The following is a 12,954-nucleotide window of genomic DNA, read 5'->3' on the forward strand; positions in this document are numbered from 1 at the left end:
CCCCGTATGTGGAGCAATGTTTCAGAATGTATCAGTCATGTACAGAGGAGTTCCTTAGGTCAGATAATATATTTGTAGTTATGCAGGAAACCAGAAGGGCGTTGAAAGTATACAAGCTTTCAATAGTCAAGTGGCTTAGAGAAGTGATTGCTAAATCCACAAATGCAGTACTAATCTCTATTCTTGTACTGCTAAGGATGGGTTCACATTGCATTTTATTTGCATTTCACTGTTTAAATGACAGTTAATATTGTAATCCATTGTTCTATTAATGTAAGTAAATTAGAAAGAGATCCTGATGTATCAGCACCCATTTTTAGCTTGTTAAAGCGAACTCTCCCCCCCCCCCCCCCCCCCCCCACCTTTTAAGAACAGTGTTACACTAGGTTCACCCACTGTCTGGTTTTTTTTTTGGCCTTCCAACAGCCGTCTTTTTTAGGCATTTATCATTTTGGGGCCAAGTAACGTCCATTACAGTGGTACCTTGATTTAAGAGTAACTTGGATTAGGAGTATTTTGCAAGAAGAGCTCACAGTTTTTCAAAATTGTTACTTGGTTTAAGAGCATTTCTTTGGTTAAAGAGCTCCCTGTATTGGGCGGGAGGGGTAGCGGGGGACGGGGATTGTCTGCATAGCGGGGTCTACAGCTCTGTACTCTCACCCAGGAAGTCTCCCTCACCTTCCATATCATAGCAGATCCACTTCAGGCTGGGGTTTGCATTAGGGGACAGGGCTGTGGAGGTAATCTCTCCATAGCGGTAACTCTTCTCTACCCAGACAGAGTGCTGCATGTATGTGCCCACATCTGCCCTGCTCATTGCTTCATACTCCCTGCAGTCTCTCTCTGTCCTTGTTTTCCCTATCCTCTCCATTCCTGCTATAATGTATACCCAGCTATACACACTGCTGCTATAATGTGCCTGCACTCACACTCAGCTGCACATAGTATACATTTTACTCCACATGCTGACTGCTATATTGTACAGTAAGCGATAATATCCCATATTCAGCTGTTTCTCATTGTTTGTTTCATCTGTTCTACATGATATTCAGAATAATAAAAAAAAAAATTTTTTTTGGAGCATGGAACCAATTGTCTGCATATCAGTGATTTCTTATGGGAAATTTGCTTTTGGTTTAAGAGTGATTTGGATTACAAGCATGGTCCTGGAACAAATTATGATCGTAATCCAAGGCACCACTGTATTTTGAAATCACAGACGTCATTGCAAAATAACGGACGTTATTTGGCCTCAAAAAGACAGCTATCAAAGTGCCAAAAATGAGACAGTGTTTGAACCTAGCCTATAAATCTACAGTATCTATTAAAAAGAAACAGAAATACAGTGTTGACCATGCCTAAGTACTTAGGTTTGCTATTTTGACCATATATTTTTTTTTTATTCATTTATATGTGTATATGATCTACAGTACTGTATCATTTCATAAAATCACGTTCCAGACCACATACGACAATCTATCATTATTCCATTTACATAGTAGCAGACAGACAAACCAATAAAACAGGGACCCAGCATATGTTGCGACTATTGTAACCTAAGAGCAGCTTTCCACTACTGAATGTAAAAGACTGGGCTCGTGAATTTGATGGCCAACAATTATTGGAAGATTGGCAGAATAATAATACACTAGGAAAAATACATTTACATGACAATTACAAGCAAAATTACATGTTTTATGTATTACAATACATACATGTATACGTGCATGAAATATATCATGGTAACTTTAATTCAGCATATTAATCTTCAGTGCTTTCAAATCCTCTTTACTTCTTCTCAATTCCATTGGATGATCTTCTGATTTTCACCTCTTCTATATGGTCAATAGAATTTTTTCTTCCATAGATTCTACAATGCATATAAAAGGTATATATTTTATTATATTCAAACATGTACATGTGTAATGTTATAAGGCACAATGTAATAGTAAATATAGAAGACATGTCTTCAAGGACTTCTGTAGTGTATAGAAATTAGATGTGTGAGATCTGAATGCTGTATTCCATTGTAATTTCTCCCACAACAAACCCCTACTATTGAAAGACATTTCAATAGAAATAAATACATATTTTTTCTACACAGTAATACTTGAGAAACACAAAAAAAAGGTAATAAAGATATATTTCTAAGATTCTAGATGCATAAGGAACATAGCTGATCCAGGCCCTCACTAAAACTCTAGCCTTTAGACTCTTTAACCCTTTGAGGACCAGGCCCAAAATGACCCAGTGGACCGCGCAAATTTTGATCTTAGTGTTTCCGTTTTTCCCTCCTCCCCTTCTAAGAGCTCCAGCACTCTCAGTTTTCTATCTACAAGCCATGTAAGTGCTTGTTTTTTACAGGAATAGTTGTACTTTGTAATGGCGTCATTCATTTTACCATAACATGTACGATGGAATTCCAAATATATTATTTATGAAGATATAAATTGGTGAAATCGCAAAAAAGAATGCAATATGGTAACGTTTGGGGGGTTCCTGTGTCTACGTAATGCACTATATGGTAAAAGCGACATGATACCATTACTCTATAGGTCAGTACGAACACAACCATATGCAGGTTTACGCAGATTCTCTAATGTTATATATTTTTTTTAAATGAAATCCTTTTTTTTGGCAATTAATTATAAATAAAATGGGACTATTGTGACGCTTATAACGGTTTTATTTTTTCACCTACGGGGCTGCATGGGGTGTCATTTTTTCCGCCATGATCTCTAGTTTTTATTAATACCATATTTGTGAAGATCGGACGTTTTGATCACTTTTTATTAATTTTTTTATATATATAATGTAACATAAAATCGGTAATCCGCGCACTTTTTTCCCTCTTTTCGTGTACGCCGTTTACCGTTCGCAATGACGCTTGTTATATTTTAATAGATCGGACAATTACGCACGCTACGGTATATTATATGTTTATCTATTTATTTATTTTTATATGTTTTATTTATATAATGGGAAAGGGGGGTGATTTCAACTTTTATTGGGGGAGGGGTTTTGGGGTAGTGTGTTAGTGTTTTTAACTTTTTTTTTTTTACACATTTGAAGTCCCTTTGGGGGACTTTTACATTCACTACTTGGATTTTTACACTGATGAATGCTATGCCATAGGCACAGCATTGATCAGTGTTATCGGCGCTCTGCTCATTGAGCCTGCCTGTGCAGGCTTAGTGCAGCAGATCGCCGATCGGACCGCACGGAGGCAGGTGAGAGAGCTCCGGCGGCCCGTTTTACCGATCGGGACCCCCGCAGTCACACTAATGACACGCGGCAGCGCGATCGCTGCAGCGTGTCATTACCGGTGGGGTCCCGGCTGCTGATTGCAGCCGGCCCCCACCTGCTATGAAGCGCGCTCCGCTCCGGAGCGCGCTTCATAGCGGGAGAAACACCCAGGGCGTACAGTTACGCCCTAGGTCGTCTGGGGACAGACTTCCATGGCGTAACTATACGCCCTGGGTCGTCTAAGGGTTAAGAAACAGTTTACCTTTTTTTTATTTATTTATGTATTTATTTTTTACTAATAAGACGATTAAGGCTTAATAATTAGCACTATGATACTGAAATGTTCTTGTTTCAGGAGTGCACTGGAGGAATGGGAGCGGGTGCTGCCATATGCGCATTGTGAAAGCCGCTGGACATTTGTAACGTGTGAGTCAATTCTAAATCTTTGCTGTACTGTACTGTCACAGCTGCACACTGTACATGATGTCATAAGATCCGTGAATTGTGTCCATTGCACATCTTCTGTGCACTGGCCGTATTCATGGAATGTGTGTGAATGCGACCTTAGAGTTATCTTGTATGCATGAAAAAGGGGATAATTAACTAATCGGTAGGGGCCTGATTTCTATCGCCCCACCTATCACAAGAACTGGAGGTCAATTGGCCCCTGCCAAATTAGTAATGTAGTGACAGCACATACACTAAGCCACCCTTTTCACCACTGTCTATGGGACTTGCGTACACAGCCAAGTTCAGCACTCTACAATGTAGAGAATGAACAGAGCAAAGGTTGAACATGCACACTACTGCTGCAATCAATCAGGGGCAATTGACCCCATTATTGTGCCCTGTCCCCCCATCAGTTAATTATCCCCTGTACTATGGATAGGGTATAAGGAAATAATCTTGGGCTATCCCCTTTAAGAACAGCAACGCCTGTTTTTTTTATATAAAACGGGAAAGTTCTATTTAAACAGCTTTTGAAACAAGACATAAGCTATCTTCACATAGGCAATTATTTCTATCTGTATACAGTGCATAAAGAGCCTAGTTATTTCACTTTTATCAGGTATTTGAGTTTTTCCATGGAAATGTTGGGTTTCTAATTTTTTGGTGCAAATTTTGGTAAAACTCCTACCTCAAACACTGTGCACCACAAAATAGGCACAAAACCAGGCAAAGTTAAAATCAATTTTGTAGTTCTACAAAAATGTAGCCCTGGCCTTACAAAAAAAATATTTACTTCCAGTTATAATCATTTCAGCAGTGGGGAGCAGATATCATATTGCTCACCCTAGGCCAATGCTGGTGTGGATGTCATTAGCTGTAATGATTAAGAATGACGCATCAAGATCTCCAAAAAGTATATCACCTGCTAGGAAATACATTTGGGACACATTATTTTTACATGCCAGGGAATAAATGTATACTCGTGAGCCCATAGTTGGTCTCTGATATTCCCTTTAAGAAAGCCTTGCTATGTATTCTCTATAAGAATACAATTTTGCTACCCCAGCGCAAAACCTCCTATAACTTCATCTCAAGTTGTTCTGTCAAATCAAATCACGTTTAGTTTGAGTTATTATTGTATAATTTGTTTTGAGAGTTTTGTAATTGAATATTTTATCTTAAAATACCAAAACAATGGAACTGACAGTTGCATTTAATTATCATTATGCAGCTCCCCAAAGACAAGCTCCTTAAGAAGTAAGCAGCTAACATTTGTATTGCAGCACTATGTTAGCGGATATTTCTAGGTTTATATGAGTTATTCGTTATTTATGGTGTTCTGTTATGTTGTACTGGTTCACGTAATTTGAATCATGAACACCTAGACACTAATTCATTTTCTCTTACGCAGCAGCCATTTTAATGCCAATTTTGTAGTTTTTATGCGAAGGTGATTCATTAGGTTCTATTCTTGGCACCGTAATAGCTACCATGAACATATGACAGAGTCAGGAATTTAAACAGGCCCCATTATTAGAAAATAAACCTGCCACTTATATAAAATAAAGTCTTCATTAGTCTATAGATGGTGTGTATACCCAACGTGTGTACACATATTTACCACTCATGCTTACAAATGAATTTATGTCTATATATAACATCACTACGTCTGTATAATGACGGTATTTAAAGAACATTGAACCTAAAAAAAAAAAAAACTTTCATAACTTCATTTCCTTGAGGCGTCCTTAAGTTGTAAAAGAAAAACTGTATCTAAGGGCCCTGTTACATAGGGTGATTATTGACCCAGCAGTCAGCCAATAAACAAGCAAACACTCATCTATCAGCTGATCACATTGTTTTAGCAAGCTGAAATAAAACAAAAACATTTTCCTTTGTCCATACACCTCATCATTGTTCAGCCACTGAATGAGAAAAGTAGAGGGCTGCAAGCACAATCCAGTTCATATGGCCCTGTCTGTGTCATGGTTGAGCTGTGTAAAGGCCCTTTAAACAAGCAGCGATCTACAATATGGGCACTTATTTAAGGGAACAAATCAGATGGTCTAAAAAGGCCCTAACTTTCAATAATACTGTCTTCTAGTGATGAGTGAATAGTGAAATATTCGATATTCATACGAATATCTCCCGAATATTCGAATAGTTAATCGAATATTCGATCCAATTAAAGTCAATGGGAGCAAGTATTCGATTATTGAAAAACATCTATTCGACAACTTGGAGGTAAAAACCGGAAGCTGGGGGATTTGAAAGCTTATCGAGTATTTATCGAATATTCGTCGAACTATTCAATAATATTCGATAGATCGAATACCTTACTATTCGATCGAATACCTATTCGATCGAACAGTTTTCGCTCATCACTATTGTCTTCTGTGAAAGCTCAATATGGCCTTGCGGCTGCTTTATTGCGCGTATTGATATGGTTTACCCGCTCCATATTTCCGCATGCAGCAGCATCTCCAATATGATGTACTGCCATGTCCACAATCCTGATGAGGTTAAGCCATTATTCTTTTATATTTTTTTTTTCCTTTGGTGTGGGGGGGGGGCTTCCTAAATTAATACTGAGTAGAACACGTTATTGTTAAAATAAAGAGAGATAAGAAAAATATTTGTATTAAAACCCTATAGAAGATAACCACTCATACTGGTGACTTTTCTCACTTTGTGGTTGGGGGGGTGAATACTCTTGACGACAAATCTAGTGATGACTGCATTATGAATACATAGGGATATTTTTATTTTGTCTGGCTCTCGTTTTACTTCATTAAAGCCCTGTGTATTGTCTAGTGACTCAATAGACTTAACAGAGTTATAGTCAGACATTCTAACGCTAACCCTTTGTGAAAACAACACTCTTTGAATTCCATTCATTTAAATAAGTATGCTTATTAACCATTTCTAGGCTCTAAATTGTTGGATTACCTCAGTCAAAGGCAGCAGATAACATTCACAATATCGTATCTTTCATTGAGATGACAAGCGGTAATTCAGTGTGCTACATTATATATCTGCATTCTGTCACCATAAAGCAGTTACTTCACACTTATATCTCCTCTGTCAATCTCTCTCTAAATAAACAGTCAATGTCTGTGTGCGCAGAAGAGCAATACTAATGGATTATGATTGTGCTCAGTTATCTCCCCCTGCCAGAAAGATACAAACATGCAAAGCCACCCACAAAGTAAAGCCTTCAGTTTAAAAAATCCACTCAATGGACTACTGATAAAGTCTAATGTTAAACATAACCTTGCTGGTTACCAGTCAGTTTAGTCTATTCTGTTTGATATGAGAGACATTCCATGAAAAGCTATATTGATCCCTTGCTTATCCTCTTGGTCACCAAATAGACTATGCTACAGGTATTAGTGGCATGTGTCCTTTGTCCTCTAGTTCATGTGAGTTCAGTCCACAGTACTCCATAATGTAGGCTTAGAAGATACAATTTATCCTGAAGTGTTGTTCTTTTAAGAGTTCTCCTTTTATTGTATACTATAAGGCTAGTGTCAGGGTCCGGGCTCTGCCGGAGCGCACGGCCGGACTCTGAGCAAAGCCGCTGGCGTCCTAAGTGACGTGCAGGGTCGGTTGCTGGGGGCGCGCCGCCGGCGTCTCTAGTGACCGGCCCACTGTCGTTACGTCACGGCCGGCCTCGCTCACGGCTCTGCTCATCGGGTGCGCGCGGCTGAGAGCAGGAGACGCCGACGGCGTCCTAGGTGCAGGGCTGGTTGCTAGGGGCGCTTCGGCAGCGTCCCTGGCAGTCAGCCTGCTGGATACGCCTGCTGCTAGCCGCGGCTGGGGCTTACTCTTCCCCAGCTGAGCGGCGTTAGGCATATGACTGACAGCAGCAGGCTCCAGTCGTATGCTTCACTTGGTGTTAGCCTGGAGTCTCAGCTCCAATGTTTTTTGGGGGCTGGGACTCCGGGCTGTATAAGTTCCTTCTCCAGTGTCTCAGTCCTTGCCTGCGATAGAGCCTAGTTTCCCTAGTGTTTTCTTGACCTCGCATTTATTCCTGACCTTGCTTTTCCCGTTACCTGACCCTCTGGCTTGCTTTTCTGACTACTCTCTGGACTCGTGTTTGTACCTCGCCGCTCGATTGTTATTGACCCGGAATTCTGACTCTTCTCTTGTTGTGTTAGTCTGTCTTGTTTGTTTTGTGTTGCACCTTAGCTAGTACAGGGACTGCTGTCCAGTTGTCCGTTTGCCATCTAGGGCATCTGAGGCAAGTAGGTAGTATCAGTGGGGTGGGTGCCAGCGTCAGGGTTCACCTGTCCTTGTACCTTCTGGTCCTTCCCTGACAGCTAGAGTGTTTTTTTTTTGTGAAATTAAAACAATGTGTGGATTTAAAAACTGCTGTATTTCACAGAAATAGGTAGTAAATAATGGGGGGGAAAAAACTAAAAATTGCTGCAGCAAACTGTAAGTGCCATAAAGAATTTTAGTTTTTTTTTCCAATTTGGAAAAAATGAGGTTCTTAACAAATCATTTGATCAAACAGAATGTACCAACTCACCATGTTAAGGTGAACCTCAAAGAGTTGGACCTACACTAGCAATAGCCTCTCTTAGACTATAAGTCTACAGTATGGACATATAGGAGCAACTGAACTCTATGTAACACACCTAGAGGAGCTTGGTGAAGTACACAGCTATAAAAGAGGTAGACATCCCCCCCCCCACTTGTGAAACACCTTAAGTAGTGAGTTGGTACATTCTGTTTGATCAAATTGTTTGCTAAGAGCCTAATTTCTTCCATACAGCGAGTACACTGCCAGCCAATTTCCCATTGACTTCAATGGAGCACATTTTCATATGGAAAATACGGATGTGTTTTTACTTCAAAATTATGGCCATATTTGTCCTTTGGGTTATTTTAAAATTTTGCCCTTCCTAGTCCCTGTAATAACGGTAATAGCCTCCTTTCCCTGGCAGTCTCTCCAGCAGTTCTCAAAAATGGAATGGAAGTTCCCTAGTATGCCACACCCCCTTACACTGCATGAGGGAAATCCTGCCCTCACTTTTCATCCTCTGCCCATGCCCGCCCACATAGCTAAGCCCACCCACACTTCTGCTCATGATCAAAAAATGGCAATTCTTCACCTAAAAAGACATTGTGGGAACAAAGCCTTAAAGTGAAACTGTCAGCTAGAAGTGATGTCCCAATGTGCTCACATGGCTATGTAAAGAGTAGGTATAGCTTTGTTTTTAAGTTGTTTTAGGCTGTAACCAGCTAATAAAAATGCTTTATATTGCTGCCCTGCAGTGTTATAGAAGAGTGGCCAGTGCATTTAAGTGCTGCTCCTAGCAGTCTGCAGCACTGCCCGGCTTATTCCATTGGGAAGTTGGATCTCCCAGTAGAAATATTATGTTCTATTTAGAGTCTGTTCATACTCATTAGGGTCTCCCTTGCCACAGGCCTATTCATAACAGTGCTTGGGCCACCCTGCTCTTGTCATACCTGCCACAGTCTGCTTAGGCAGAGGAATTTCTTTATTCATTCTCTATATTCAATCCTCAAATCCACTTCAAGTCTTGGAAAGTTCTACAGTACATTTTATTCCAGGTTTGTACTGAAAATAAATCGAGGTTAAGAAACTTTGTGTATTTTTTATGTCAGATGAAATCATTTTATCTGTTACTTTACTGAATGGTATATAATATGTACGTACATGTGGCAAAGGTGACACATAGAGAACACTGATAAAAAGAAGCTTTAATCCTGCTGCAGGGTAAATTGTATAATGATCAATTATTGGATATGGCACCTAGGCTTTTAAAGAACAAATCCAGGCAATCTATAACATTTACTGTCAAATGGTAAGCCAATAAATTCCAATTAGAATAGACTCATTTAGGTCTAACTTTGTTATCCATTTGAGGTTAAATATATGTAATGCAATCATTGCAATCAACTATACCCCTGCAGTTCCAAAAGTCATTTGTAGGTCTCCACCAGAACACAGGTGTTTTACTTTGAAATATTAAAATGTTTCACAGAGACATCACAAAACGATAAAACATACCAGTAAGCATTCTTTTCATACATTACAGGTTTGACAAGTTTTGGTAGACAAAGCAAATGTTTATCTAATCCACCGTATGTGTTGGAATGTAACTCCTCCAGTGTACCGATCAATAAGGAACCCAACATCAATCAATACAGTAGTGGTGGAGATGAAGGTGTTAACAATGCAATTTAACAGACCTATTTCCTTTCCTGTAGAAAAACTTGTATAGAATAACATTACTATGTTGAAGGAGTTGTTTTTCAGAAACACTTGTTGTGCTTCATATTGCCGATGAGCTCTAAATGAATGGTGCTGAGCTGCAGTGTTACACACAATCTCTATAGGTAAGGGGCTGGCTGTTATTAGAGAATTCAGCCATGTTTTTCTAATCATGGACAGCGTTTTCCCAACAGAAAAAACATCCTGGCATCCAACAAATATCTAACTTTTCCTTGGTCTCCAATAGGGCACATGGACAGGGGCCACTCTACTATGATGACTTCTGTAAAGGGATTTTCCAAGGAAAAACCATTGATGGCCTATCCACAGGAATATCGCTTTAAGTCTTTGAAATTGTAATATATACGGTGTATATATATATATATATATATATATATATATATATATATATATATGAATAAGCACATGACAAACTCAGTTCTGCTAGAGATGTAACACTCCAATAAAGAATATCCATTTCTACCTATGAATCCATTTACATCCAGTAACCTGTACTGTATGAGAATGGTAATTCTCATAGTTCCTATTTGTGCAAATATATAACACCACTACGTTCCTGCAATAGACTGATAACACCGTCACACACTTATTCAGCCAGAGGATGACCCTCCTTCCACTTTCAAACTCTTTTCCTTTCCTGCATGTTGTTACTTCCTTCCTCACATCATGATACCGATGTCACATCAATCCTTACCTCAATGGATCACCAGTGAAGAGATAAAGGGAATGTCTACTATATCAATTTAAAGCTCTTTGAACTGCTGGACTGTAGCTACAAAGTGTTATCCTTTTACTTATCCTAAATGGCAACAGAGATGAACTGAAGGCCTGAATGATGAAGAGAAACCCAGCAGACACACCAAATAATTTCCATCATTGCCTAACATAGTCCATGGTGTGTGGAGGTGTGATCAAAGCATGTCAGAAGTATCAGAAGCTGTACAATGGTTATATAGAAGAAATGATGAGGAGCAGCAAATGTACATTAAGAGCCATAGAAGAGGACGCAGACTGTGCCAATGTAGCAGTATTCATGTCACACAGGAGGCACAGTCCAGCCCACTGCAGGAAGCTCCAGAGATGATAGGTTCTCATTAGGTTGTCTACAGGAAACAGAGAGCATGCTGTAGCAGTAATACAGCAGAATACAAGTTACTAAAAAGATTTGCAGCTGTCACCCACTGCATCCCTGCATTGTAATGGTTTAGACTCTATGTTTTTTTTTTTATTATTCAGAAGCCAAGAGACAGGTCTGAAAGCAAATATCATAATTACAGCTAATCACCACAGAGTTCACATTGGGAACTTCACAAAAGGTCAACCCAATGGTGTTACTGTAGGGTTCGGAATGATCAGTTTTGAAACTAGCTCCCCGAAGCCCTCTTCTCCACACTAACGCTAACTAAACTACTACGATATCTGGCAGCAGTTTTAAACTCTTCAAGCTGCTAACAGCCCTATATAGTTGTTACAGAAAGGAGTATAAGGGTAGCTTCACACTACATGATCCGCAGCGCATTTCGCTGCAAACTCTCAGCGTGAAATCCGCTGTGGATTCGGTACGTGTGAAGCTACCCTAAAGATAACTTGGGTTTTAGTTATGCAACCTGCATGGCTGAGATAAATACTATATCTCTTGATGCTCTAGTGCTACACTAAGTAAAGGGCCCAGGAGGCGGGATCTTTGTGTTATGTCCTCAGAGCTCTGTGTAGTAACAACTTCCTAAGCTCCTCCCCTGAGCTCTAAGGACCAATCAGGACATCAAAAAAAGCTCTCAATCTTTGCTAAAATGAAAGGTATGGGAAACTGGGAAATGGATGTATGTGTGCAAGTATTGAGCTCTATCTTTCAGCTGTTGTGTGATAACGATCTTGTCCTCAATGCTAGTGTTTCTACACAAACCTTTGCAAATTTATTGTAGTGTAGATGGAGCTTACTGCCACATCATTTTCTGCAAGGGAAATAAAATTATACATATCAAAATTACTTACAATTTAATGTCACTATACAGAATTGTCTTTACACCAATATTTGGTGACCACACTATTTTGAGTTATACTAACACACTCTGTATCCAAGCCTGTCCTTTTTACAGACCCTGTATACAAACGCCCCTGGCTGCAAGTACTGCATCAATAACAATAAGAAGCTTCTGAGAGAGAAGAAAAATTGTGTAGGGGAGGGACAAAATTTTTCAACCAAGGCCCTGAAGCTCCTAGATACCCCCAGCTTTAGCAGTATCTAACCAACAAAATCTGTATTAGGTAGTGTTTAAGATGATATTGCTATTCATATTTTGCATTGGAGTTCTGTATGAATGGCAGCACTGTGTGTACTACTACAATCAGAAGTTAAACTTCAGCACTTTTTATAAATAACTGTAAAAGTTTACGCGACATACTTCAGGGCTGAGGAGTTTACTGATGACTTCATTCTAATAAAATGCACACAGATTCCCAGTTCATGTGTATGGGCTCATGCCATAGAAGCATGTTTCCCACAACAGCATTTAGAAAAGATCCACTAGGATGTGAATATGATCATCATTCTGTACTCCATTCCCCTCCATTATGCAGTAACAGACAGTCCTAAATATAACATACATGGTCAGCACTATTTAAGAATAAAATAGTAATAATGTACCATTTCCCCAGGGTTTGTATGCTTTTCTGAAATGCCAAATGAATCAGCATGAATCTATTTTTTGCAATAAGGCACTGCTGGAATTGGATTACCTTCATATGACCCTCCCTCAGGGCATCTACATTTGCAAATGTAACACAATTAGCAATGCCTATTAGAGTCAGGATTAAAGTGGTTAAAAGCCAGTTAGTGTCCCAAGTGAGGTTATGGCAGTGAATCTGTAATGTTATAGAACATTCAATCACAGAACTAGAAGCTTTAATTGCCCTTGAGCCATACATTCGATAGCACATTGTGCAATAAGCGTGCTGCTGTACGTTTCAGCAGTAAATAACTACACGTGCAC

At 39.5% G+C, this 12,954-nt stretch overlaps 1 long non-coding RNA gene across 2 annotated transcripts in view; it reads right to left on the bottom strand.

Annotated features, from left to right (window-relative positions):
- Window positions 1–381: 381 nt before the first annotated feature.
- LOC138784553 (uncharacterized) overlaps window positions 382–12,954 on the bottom strand; it is a 277,446-nt gene continuing 264,873 nt past the window's right edge. For both annotated transcript variants that reach the window (XR_011361875.1, XR_011361874.1), the window contains one exon: window positions 382–1,870. This is a non-coding gene — a long non-coding RNA (uncharacterized lncRNA). The remainder of the gene's footprint in view (window positions 1,871–12,954) is intronic.

This window comes from Dendropsophus ebraccatus, chromosome 2 (assembly GCF_027789765.1).
Source record: "Dendropsophus ebraccatus isolate aDenEbr1 chromosome 2, aDenEbr1.pat, whole genome shotgun sequence".
NCBI classification, from domain to species: domain Eukaryota; kingdom Metazoa; phylum Chordata; class Amphibia; order Anura; family Hylidae; genus Dendropsophus; species Dendropsophus ebraccatus.